We start from the raw sequence: 12144 nt of genomic DNA, 5'->3' as shown, positions 1-12144 counted from the left end.
CAACAGATCTTTGAACAATCCATACAGAGCAGTACCTATGAAGAACTCTTTAGACCTTTAAAGCGTACAAAGAGAAAGTGCTATTCACCAGCCACTTGAACGGCCCAAAGCTGCTTTGAAATTGAGTCAACAGCCACATCTTGGCTGACTAAAGCAAATTCAACAAGGGATCTCAATGTCACAACATAGGGTGGAATACGCAAATCTAAGCAGCCCCTGATCACAGCCCTGAGGAAATTGCTGTAAGTGTGCTGGAGTCCAGCTGTCTACCAGGTGCTTGGCATTCTTCCAAATTTGCATGGCCTGGCTGGCCAGGGAATACAAGAGCATGACTCTTCTAGATGAGCTCTTACATGGGTCATAAACTCATTTGGTAAGGATTGCACTTTATCAGCAAGACTTTGTACAACAGAAATATATGAGAAACCCAAGCTCTCTTGACTAGACGAGGACGGAACAACGTCCTAGGTGAAGACGAACAGATGCAACTTCCATCAGATGTTATCCTGATGAAGAAGATTATATCTCCAAAAGTCAAGTCAGAAGTAGGATTCGACCCCACGTCTCCAGAGGAGACTGCGGCCTAAACACAGAGCCTTAGACCACTCGGCCATCCTGACAGTGAAGAGTCCTAAGAAATGTATAAAAGTCACTCAGAAATTTCTGTGTCCATGCATGCTTGAAATAATTTCAACCTTCAAACACAAGGTGCAACTTTTTGCACAGGACAATAAACACAGAAGATCACATATGAAAGCATTTCATTTCACAGGTGTACTGTTTTTATGCTTTTAGAATAACTTATACCTCTCACCAGCTATTTAGGGTTCTGTATCCTACTCACAAAATTACCTTGCCTGCGACCTCTCTCTCTATACACAAACAACTACTGCTCAGGAAGTAGGAAGGCAGAAGGTAGGGCAGTTCATGCAAATTTATGCTGTCAATGTGCCTTGCAGATTCATGCAGAATTTCTAGATCCTTGCTGGAAACAAGAGAGCAGGCCTTGTTCCAGATCAACTGTCCCTAGCAAGGAACGTCTGAGCACATCCATTCTTTTGCTCTCTAGGCCCTGGCTTGGGACTCACCTTCACTGGCTGAGGAGTGAAGTTCTGCATACCAATGTTGCATAGAAGGTATGTTTGTGATTGGTTTGAGATGGGTGGGAGGTCAAGAGCAGGGAAAAGCAAGTCACCTTCACTTCTAGTCTCCTCTTCTATGCCTACCTGCCATTCACTCACTCTGTCTTTGTTTCATTCTCTCCTTCCTCAACACCCCATCTCACTCACTCGCTCTATCATTCGTGCTCTTTCCCCTTGCTCTTCATTTCATAGTGGAAACATCTCTTGAATGGAGCATTAGAAAATGAGGTTACATAAAATTAAAAATCTACTTATTGGAAACCAAAAATATCACAAGACTGAATGTAAGCCATTTCTTCAATAAAATTGATTTTTTAGGCACCCCCCAAAAAACACATAAAACACCACTAGTGCTAGAAGAATATTATACGAGCTTGAAAACAGAATTGGGCAAATTCATTTGCAGTTGAAACTGAAGTTTGGTACTTATTCAGATATTATATGCACTGTCAATTTTTAGCTGAGATTCTGAAGGAACGCAGAGACAAAATGGACTTAAAGTTTTGTCAGAAGTGGGATTTGAACCCACACCTCCAGGAGAGACTGCGGCCTTAACGCAGCGCCTTAGACCACTCGGCCATCCTGACCACATGTTGCTTGTCCCTCTACATAGTGAGAAAGATAGTGTGAACAAAAAACAACACACATCTTAGGCCATGAGTGGCTATAGCAAGAAAAAAACTCACTGCACTTTTCCAAAAGACAACCATATAAGCCCATGTGAGGGAAATGATCTGATTTTCTCCCTCAAGAAAAAAGATTGAACAAAGGTTTGTCAGAAGTGGGATTTGAACCCACGCCTCCAGAAGAGACTGCGACCTGAACGCAGCGCCTTAGACCACTGGGCCATCCTGACTTGCATTTGCAGCACCTTCCACAAGCCAGACAGCCATGCAAGTGGGGTACCGAAAAGGCACGCCCTCAATTTATTTATCCCATTATAAGCATTTCCAACGGATCTTTGAACAATCCATTCAGAGCAGTACCTATGAAGAACTCTTTAGACCTTTAAAGCGTACAAAGAGAAAGTGCTATTCACCAGCCACTTGAACGGCCCAAAGCTGCTTTGAAATTGAGTCAACAGCCACATCTTGGCTGACTAAAGCAAATTCAACAAGGGATCTCAATGTCACAACATAGGGTGGAATACGCAAATCTAAGCAGCCCCTGATCACAGCCCTGAGGAAATTGCTGTAATAGTGCTGGAGTCCAGCTGTCTACCAGGTGCTTGGCATTCTTCCAAATTTGCATGGCCTGTCTGGCCAGGGAATACAAGAGAATGACTCTTCTAGATGAGCTCTTACATGGGTCATAAGCTCATTTGGTAAGGATTGCACTTTATCAGCAAGACTTTGTACAACAGAAATATATGAGAAACCCAAGCTCTCTTGACTAGACGAGGACGGAATAACGTACTAGGTGAAGATGAACAGATGCAACTTCCATCAGATGTTATCCTGATGAAGAAGATTATATCTCCAAAAGTCATGTCAGAAGTGGGATTCAAACCCACTGCCTCCAGAGGAGACTGCGGCCTAAACACAGCGCCTTAGACCACTTGGCCATCCTGACAGTGAAGAGTCCTAAGAAATGTATAAAAGTCACTCAGAAATTTATGCGTCCATGCATGCCCGAAATAATTTCAACCTTCAAACACAAGGTGCAACTTTTTGCACAGGACAATAAACACAGAAGATCACATATGAAAGCATTTCATTTCACAGGTGTACTGTTTTTATGCTTTTAGAATAACTTATACCTCTCACCAGCTATTTAGGGTTCTGTATCCTACTCACAAAATTACCTTGCCTGCGACCTCTCTCTCTATACACAAACAACTACTGCTCAGGAAGTAGGAAGGCAGAAGGTGGGGCAGTTTATGCAAATTTATGCTGTCAATGTGATTGCAGATTCATGCAGAATTTCTAGATCCTTGCTGGAAACAAGAGAGCAGGCCTTATTTCAGATCAACTGTCCCTAGCAAGGAACGTCTGAGCACATCCATTCTTTTGCTCTCTAGCCCCTGACTTGGGACTCACCCTCACTGGCTGAGGAGTGAAGTTCTGCATACCAACGTTGCATAGAAGGTATGTTTGTGATTGGTTTGAGATGGGTGGGAGGTCAAAAGCAGGGAAAAGCAAGTCACCTTCACTTCTAGTCTCCTCTTCTATGCCTACCTGCCGTTCACTCACTTTGTCTTTGTTTCATTCTCTCCTTCCTCAACACCACATCTCACTCACTCGCTCTATCATTCGTGCTCTTTCCCCTTGCTCTTCATTTCATAGTGGAAACATGTCTTGAATGGAGCATTAGAAAATGAGGTTACATAAAATTAAAAATCTACTTATTGGAAACCAAAAATATCACAAGACTGAATGTAAGCCATTTCTTCAATAAAAGGGATTTTTTAGGAACCCCCCCAAAAAACACATAAAACACCACTAGTGCTAGAAGAATATTATATGAGCTTGAAGACACAATTGGGCAAATTCATTTGCAGTTGAAACTGAAGTTTGGTACTTATTCAGATATTATATGCACTGTCAATTTTTAGCTGAGATTCTGAAGGAACGCAGAGACAAAATGGACTTAAAGTTTTGTCAGAAGTGGGATTCTAACCCACGCCTCCAGGAGAGACTGCGGCCTTAATGCAGCGCCTTAGACCACTCTGCCATCCTGACCACATGTTGCTTGTCCATCTACATAGTGAGAAAGATATTGTGAACAAAAAACAACACACATCTTAGGCCATGAGTGGCTATAGCAAGAAAAAACTCACTGCACTTTTCCAAAAGACACCCATATAAGCCCATGTGAGGCAAATGATCTGATTTTCTCCCTCAAGAAAAAAGAAGATTACACACAGGTTTGTCAGAAGTGAGATTTGAACCCACGCCTCCAGAAGAAACTACGACCTGAACGCAGTGCCTTAGACCACTCGGCCTTCCTGACTTGCATTTGTAGCACCTTCCACAAGCCAGACAGCCATGCAAGTTTGGTACCGAAAAGGCATGCCCTCAATTTATTTATCCCAATATAAGCATTTCCAACAGATCTTTGAACAATCCATACAGAGCAGTACCTATGAAGAACTCTTTAGACCTTTAAAGCGTACAAAGAGAAAGTGCTATTCACCAGCCACTTGAACGGCCCAAAGCTGCTTTGAAATTGAGTCAACAGCCACATCTTGGCTGACTAAAGCAAATTCAACAAGGGATCTCAATGTCACAACATAGGGTGGAATACGCAAATCTAAGCAGCCCCTGATCACAGCCCTGAGGAAATTGCTGTAAGTGTGCTGGAGTCCAGCTGTCTACCAGGTGCTTGGCATTCTTCCAAATTTGCATGGCCTGGCTGGCCAGGGAATACAAGAGCATACTCTTCTAGATAAGCTCTTACATGTGTCCTAAAATCATTTGGTAAGGATTGCACTTTATCAGCAAGACTTTGTACAACAGAAATATATGAGAAACCCAAGCTCTCTTGACTCTACGAGGATGTTATAACGTCCCAGGTGAAGACGAACAGATGCAACTTCCATCAGATGTTATCCTGATGAAGAAGATTATATCTCCAAAAGTCATGTCAGAAGTGGGATTCGAACCCACGCCTCCAGAGGAGACTGCGGCCTAAACACAGCACCTTAGACCACTCGGCCATTCAGACAGTGAAGACTCCTAAGAAATGTATAAAAGTCACCCAGACATTTCTGCGTCCATGCAAGCTTGAAATAATTTCAACCTTCAAACATAAGGTGCAACTTTTTGCACAGGACAATAAACACAGTAGATCACATATGAAAGCATTTCATTTCACAGGTGTACTGTTTTTATGCTTTTAGAATAACTTATACCTCTCACCAGCTATTTAGGGTTCTGCATCCTACTCACAAAATTACCTTGCCTGCGACCTCTCTCTCTATACACAAACAACTACTGCTCAGGAAGTAGGAAGGCAGAAGGTGGGGCAGTTTATGCAAATTCATGCTGTCAATGTGCCTTGCAGATTCATGCAGAATTTCTAGATCCTTGCTGGAAACAAGAGAGCAGGCCTTGTTTCACATCAACTGTCCCTAGCAAGGAACGTCTGAGCACATCCATTCTTTTGCTCTCTAGCCCCTGGCTTGGGACTCACCCTCACTGGCTGAGGAGTGAAGTTCTGCATAACAACGTTGCATAGAAGGTATGTTTGTGATTGGTTTGAGATGGGTGGGAGGTCAAAAGCAGGGAAAAGCAAGTCACCTTCACTTCTAGTCTCCTCTTCTTTGCCTACCTGCCGTTCACTCACTCTGTCTTTGTTTCATTCTCTCCTTCCTCAACACCCCATCTCACTCACTCGCTCTATCATTCGTGCTCTTTCCCCTTGCTCTTCATTTCATAGTGGAAACATCTCTTGAATGGAGCATTAGAAAATGAGGTTACATAAAATTAAAAATCTACTTATTGGAAACCAAAAATATCACAAGACTGAATGTAAGCCATTTCTCCAATAAAAGGGATTTTTTAGGCACCCCCCCAAAAAACACATAAAACACCACTAGTGCTAGAAGAATATTATACGAGCTTGAAGACAGAATTGGGCAAATTCATTTGCAGTTGAAACTGAAGTTTGGTACTTATTCAGATATTATATGCACTGTCAATTTTTAGCTGAGATTCTGAAGGAACGCAGAGACAAAATGGACTTAAAGTTTTGTCAGAAGTGGGATTTGAACCCACGCCTCCAGGAGAGACTGCGGCCTTAACGCAGCGCCTTATACCACTCGGCCATCCTGACCACATGTTGCTTGTCCCTCTACATAGTGAGAAAGATAGTGTGAACAAAAAACAACACACATCTTAGGCCATGAGTGGCTATAGCAAGAAAAAAACTCACTGCACTTTTCCAAAAGACAACCATATAAGCCCATGTGAGGGAAATGATCTGATTTTCTCCCTCAAGAAAAAAGATTGAACACAGGTTTGTCAGTAGTGGGATTTGTACCCACGCCTCCAGAAGAGACTGCGACCTGAACGCAGCGCCTTAGACCACTGGGCCATCCTGACTTGCATTTGCAGCACCTTCCACAAGCCAGACAGCCATGCAAGTTTGGTACCGAAAAGGCATGCCCTCAAGTTATTTATCCCATTATAAGCATTTCCAACAGATCTTTGAACAATCCATACAGAGCAGTACCCATGAAGAACTCTTTAGACCTTTAAAGCGTACAAAGAGAAAGTGCTATTCACCAGCCACTTGAACGGCCCAAAGCTGCTTTGAAATTGAGTCAACAGCCACATCTTGGCTGACTAAAGCAAATTCAACAAGGGATCTCAATGTCACAACATAGGGTGGAATACGCAAATCTAAGCAGCCCCTGATCACAGCCCTGAGGAAATTGCTGTAAGTGTGCTGGAGTCCAGCTGTCTACCAGGTGCTTGGCATTCTTCCAAATTTGCATGGCCTGGCTGGCCAGGGAATACAAGAGCATGACTCTTCTAGATGAGCTCTTACATGGGTCATAAACTCATTTGGTAAGGATTGCACTTTATCAGCAAGACTTTGTACAATAGAAATATATGAGAAACCCAAGCTCTCTTGACTAGACGAGGACGGAACAACGTCCAATGTGAAGACGAACAGATGCAACTTCCATCAGATGTTATCCTGATGAAGAAGATTATAACTCCAAAAGTCATGTCAGAAGTAGGAATCGAACCCACGTCTCCAGAGGAGACTGCGGCCTAAACACAGAGCCTTAGACCACTCGGCCATCCTGACAGTAAAGAGTCCTAAGAAATTTATAAAAGTCACTCAGAAATTTCTGCGTCCATGCATGCTTGAAATAATTTCAACCTTCAAACACAAGGTGCAACTTTTTGCACAGGACAATAAACACAGAAGATCACATATGAAAGCATTTCATTTCACAGGTGTACTGTTTTTATGCTTTTAGAATAACTTATACCTCTCACCAGCTATTTAGGGTTCTGTATCCTACTCACAAAATTACCTTGCCTGCGACCTCTCTCTCTATACACAAACAACTACTGCTCAGGAAGTAGGAAGGCAGAAGGTAGGGCAGTTTATGCAAATTTATGCTGTCAATGTGCCTTGCAGATTCATGCAGAATTTCTAGATCCTTGCTGGAAACAAGAGAGCAGGCCTTGTTCCAGATCAACTGTCCCTAGCAAGGAACGTCTGAGCACATCCATTCTTTTGCTCTTTAGGCCCTGGCTTGGGACTCACCCTCACTGGCTGAGGAGTGAAGTTCTGCATACCAACGTTGCATAGAAGGTATGTTAGTGATTGGTTTGAGATGGGTGGGAGGTCAAGAGCAGGGAAAAGCAAGTCACCTTCACTTCTAGTCTCCTCTTCTATGCCTACCTGCCATTCACTCACTCTGTCTTTGTTTCATTCTCTCCTTCCTCAACACCCCATCTCACTCACTCGCTCTATCATTCGTGCTCTTTCCCATTGCTCTTCATTTCATAGTGGAAACATCTCTTGAATGGAGCATTAGAAAATGAGGTTACATAAAATTAAAAATCTACTTATTGGAAACCAAAAATATCACAAGACTGAATGTAAGCCATTTCTTCAATAAAAGGGATTTTTTAGGCACCCCCCAAAAAACACATAAAACACCACTAGCGCTAGAAGAATATTATACAAGCTTGAAGACAGAATTGGGCAAATTCATTTGCAGTTGAAACTGAAGTTTGGTACTCATTCAGATATTTTATGCACTGCCAATTTTTAGCTGAGATTCTGAAGGAACGCAGAGACAAAATGGACTTAAAGTTTTGTCAGAAGTGGGATTCAAACCCACGCCTCCAGGAGAGACTGCGGCCTTAACGCAGCGCCTTAGACCACTCGGCCATCGTGACCACATGTTGCTTGTCCCTCTACATAGTGAGAAAGATAGTGTGAACAAAAAACAACACACATCTTAGGCCATGAGTGGCTATAGCAAGAAACAAGCATTTACAATGCAACGGTTTCGCCTTTGCAAAAGTTTAAGCTATTGGCATTGTAAATGACAAACTTTTTATGTATGTGTTGGTTTTGAAAACAGATAAATACAAGCATTTGCAATGCAATAGGTCTCGACGTTGGGACCTTATACGGTTTTAGTTATACAGTATATTGTGCGGCCTGGAACTTTCAGGGTGCCGAGCCGCTGATAAGCAAGTGGTGTCCTGCGATTTTGGGCAAATCACTTAAAATAAAAGCAGTGATCTCGGAGGGGTGGTGGGGGCGGGATGAAGGGGTAGGGAGAGACAGCACAGGGTGAGCAGGAAACCAGACATAATGTTGAAAATGAAAGCGGTGAAGGGGTGGGAAGAGACGGCACACAATGTGACTGGAACAGCATTTAAGCTTATAAATGACTCCATCTGGCAACACTTAAAAAACGACATCAAACATGCGGTGAAGGGCGTGCAGTAACAGCTGCTGTCTCGGGAGGTTGAGTCTTAGCGTCAGCTCAACATTCTGTGATTTTGGGCAAATCACTCAAAATACAATCAGTTATCTCCGAGGGGTGGTGGTGGCGGGTTGAAGGGGTAGGGAGACACGGCACAGGGCGAGCAGGCTGCCATTAGCAGGAAACTAGGCACAATGGTGAAAATGAAAGTGGTGTTCTGTGATTTTGGGCAAATCACAATAAATACAAGCAGTGATCTTGGATGGGTGGTGGATGCGGGGTGAAGGGATAGAGAGCAACGGCACAGGGTGAGCAGGAACCAAGACGTGATAGTGAAAATAAAAGCGGTGAAGAGGGTGGGGAGAGATGGCACGCAATATGACTGGAACAGCACTTGAGCTTATAAATGACTCCATCTGTCAACATTTAAAAAAACAGCAACGAAACGGCATCAAACATGCTGTGAAGGGCATACGGTCAGAGCTGCAGACTCGGGAGTTCAAGTCTCTGCATCAGCTCAACATCCTGTGATTTTGGGTAAAATCGTAAATCACTTAAAATACAAGCAGCCATCTCGGAGAGGTGGTGGGGGCAGGGTGAAGGGGTAGGGAGAGACGGCACAGGCTGGGCAGGCTGCCACGAGCAGGAAACAAGATGCAATGTTGAAAATGAAAGCAGTGTCCTGTGATTTTGGGCAAATCACTTTAAATTCAAGCCGCGATCTGGGAGGGGTGGTGGGGACGGGGTATAAGAAGAGATGGCACATGGTGAGCAGGCTCTGCCATAAGCAGGAAACAAGATGCTATGGTGAAAATAAAAATGGGCACGTTGATAGAAGGTGCACAGCCTCTAAAGTAAAACAATAATTAAACCAGAGATGCAAATACTGACCGAAAAATGAAGCACAGTGTCCGTGAAGTGTGCGCTGTTTTGATGCACAAGCTGAGGCAAACAAGAAACAAAATTGTGCGCACAATGGAACTTAGAGAACTTGTGACTCGGCTCCGCCATAATTTCATTTTACAACTTTCAGTCCAGTCAGCATTCCTCGGTGTGTGTGTGGGGTGGGGGTAGGCAGCGCTGAGCGCTTGGAAGTTGGAAGTTCTCGGGTATTAAATAGACAAGTACGCAAATCTTTCATCAAGCCTGAGAAAAGGTGAGGAGAGGTAGGCAAACACAACCAAGGGAGCCCGAGAGCGGGGGAGGAGAGCAAGCAGGCCAGCAAACAGCAGTGGAAGTGCGGCCACTGGGAATCCGGTCCATGCTGTGTGAAGAGCTGTTCATAGTTCCTGAGCAGAAAGTGAAACAAGCGTTCACGTGTGAAAAGAAAAAAAAGTTCCAAACCAGAAAGTAAAACAAGAAGTGAGTAAACGTGTAAAGTACACGGCCTGGAGGAAGCTGGCTGGGGAGGAGGAGGAGAAATCTGAGTGAACAGATGGCCGTGAAGCAGGGGGCGGGGCGGGGCAGGACTGTCGAGTCATGGCCTGCGGCCGTGAAAAAGTGATGTGATTAATTAGGGGAGGAGAACTTTGCAGAGGCCGGCCGAGCGCACGCTGGGAAAGCCTGTGGGAGGGCAGCTGATGCCTTTGATGTGGGGAGGGAAATGCGCGTGCTTGTGTGGTCACGTGGTCACGTGACTGACTCTGACTCACATGCACTCGAAGAAAACGCCACGGAGAAAAGCGGTGGTTTGACTATCCGATGGAGCACATGAATTCTCCCCCATTTCCCATTGCTTCGCAATGGAAAAGGACGAGACCTAAAAAGGACCTAGGTAACACAAAACTTTGAAGGCAAATATCCATTGTCAAAGACAACGCGCCCTACCAATTACCCGGAATGAAGGACACCAATAAGATCCTCCAACACAATGTATCCAGATAAGCAGTACATGACTAGTGTAAGCCACCAATAAGTTTATGGTTAAATAGGTTATACCCACATGCACATCTTTCATCATTCTTATGTCTCCTTTGACTCAGAAAGCAAAAAAATAGATAAAATAAAAATAAAAACCAAAACACATGCACCTCCCAAATCGTTGCACCATCTTGCAGTTTCTATTAAGTTGACACGAAGTGGTCAATTAAAGAAGTGCACAAGAACAGGATTATACAACTCTGGAGGCGTATCAGTAACACCAAGGCTCAGGTACTGTACTCACTCAATTACAGCAGTTTCAATTTGATATCTCACCTCATCAAGCATCCACAAAAAGGGCTGCTAGCCCATAACCCGGTGCAAACCTAAGGCAACTGACCAACTTTTCAAAATCTACAGACACTTTAAGGAAAGGAACAATCCTTAAAATAACCTTACAGTAGGTCTGTGGGACTCTGATTTGTAGACAGATATACTTTAATATTATACAAAAACACCTGCTTGCAAAACATTTTGCACTTATCTTCTCCAGTTCTATTAACACACACATACCATTTTCAAAACTTGCGTACCGTCTGAGTGTTCCAGAGACCAGGTTTGATACAAAGCATTATAGGAGGTCGGATGCCCAACTACAGCCTTGCACCTCAGGAATTTTCTCACTTAACTGGCAGGAGAAAAAACGAAACTAACCATGGCCGTACTATGACAAAAAATAATTTGCATTCCATCCCAAACATCAGGAAAAGGCTGATCAAAACTATTTCACTGCAACGCCTGCGAAAAGGCACAAGCAATGTGCAATAATTGCTGCTCGTGTATGACACTGGATTGAAACAGATTTTTCTGGAACAGGGCACTTCAGATCACATACGATCGCTGCCATCGAATTACAACACACAACTGAGACAGGGAACGTACAAGGAATTACAACCTGTCCAACAACAGGTAAACGAATGCAAAACACTTTATCTTACCTAACTTGCGCAGAATCCTCTTGCACTCATCCCTGCTCAGATCCAGGAGTGTTGGCCATACCACGGGCATCTTCCTGCATTCAGGTCACAGAACTGCTTCCTCCCTGCAGAAGCAAGTTACAGGGTATGAAGGGATGGACTTCTCCCAACTAGTGATCGCCAGTTGAGCTTCAAATGTGATGGTTTCCACGAGTGATGTACAAGTGGCCTGTATTTTGCTTATTCGGTGTTAACCTTGAATATGCCAGCTCAAACCTATGCACTGATACCCCATTTGCATGACTCGCTCGCCGCTGGCATCAAACATATGTAGAAGGCGACGCAGCGGAAGAGTACAGAAATTGGAGGCGGGGAATGCAAAAAACAAGAGGCCAGAAAGCACCGCAGGGAAGGGGCGGTGCAGGGGCTGTGGGGGGAGAGCAGTGAAGAGGCTAAGAAAGAAGGGGGAGGGAGGAGCAGCGAAGAACTAATGTGAAGGAAGAAGTACTTAGAGTGAGAGCAGTGCAGTGCGGCAGGGATAATAGGGGTAGTGAAGTGTAAAGTCAGTCAGTCAGTCGAGCATGAAATTGTAAATTGCATTTACATAGGCTTACTACCCCTGACGAGGCGTCGAAGATCTTATATTTATTACAGTAAAAGTCTCGACACAGGAACATAAACGGCGTCCCCTTCAGCTCATACAACCCTAATGACAATCTACTAAAGTACATCACTACAGGGAGTAGTGTTTGGGGAG

The 12144-nt window shown here is 44.0% G+C and overlaps 6 non-coding genes across 6 annotated transcripts; all 6 read right to left on the bottom strand.

The window, feature by feature from the left end:
- Positions 1-1646: 1646 nt before the first annotated feature.
- TRNAL-AAG (transfer RNA leucine (anticodon AAG)) lies at positions 1647-1729 on the bottom strand. The gene has a single exon. It is a non-coding gene; the product is annotated as a tRNA-Leu (tRNA).
- A 186-nt stretch (positions 1730-1915) lies between these two features.
- Positions 1916-1998, bottom strand: TRNAL-CAG (transfer RNA leucine (anticodon CAG)). The gene has a single exon. It is a non-coding gene; the product is annotated as a tRNA-Leu (tRNA).
- A 632-nt stretch (positions 1999-2630) lies between these two features.
- Positions 2631-2714, bottom strand: TRNAL-UAG (transfer RNA leucine (anticodon UAG)). The gene has a single exon. It is a non-coding gene; the product is annotated as a tRNA-Leu (tRNA).
- A 2011-nt stretch (positions 2715-4725) lies between these two features.
- On the bottom strand, positions 4726-4808 carry TRNAL-UAG (transfer RNA leucine (anticodon UAG)). Its single transcript has one exon. It is a non-coding gene; the product is annotated as a tRNA-Leu (tRNA).
- A 1027-nt stretch (positions 4809-5835) lies between these two features.
- TRNAL-AAG (transfer RNA leucine (anticodon AAG)) lies at positions 5836-5918 on the bottom strand. Its single transcript has one exon. It is a non-coding gene; the product is annotated as a tRNA-Leu (tRNA).
- A 901-nt stretch (positions 5919-6819) lies between these two features.
- On the bottom strand, positions 6820-6902 carry TRNAL-UAG (transfer RNA leucine (anticodon UAG)). The gene has a single exon. It is a non-coding gene; the product is annotated as a tRNA-Leu (tRNA).
- Between the last annotated feature and the right edge of the window lie 5242 nt (positions 6903-12144).

Source organism: Lissotriton helveticus, chromosome 8 (assembly GCF_964261635.1).
Source record: "Lissotriton helveticus chromosome 8, aLisHel1.1, whole genome shotgun sequence".
Taxonomy (NCBI): Eukaryota; Metazoa; Chordata; class Amphibia; order Caudata; family Salamandridae; genus Lissotriton; species Lissotriton helveticus.
Note: the sequence above shows the minus strand (reverse complement) of the source record. Positions and strands in the feature narration are given on the sequence as shown.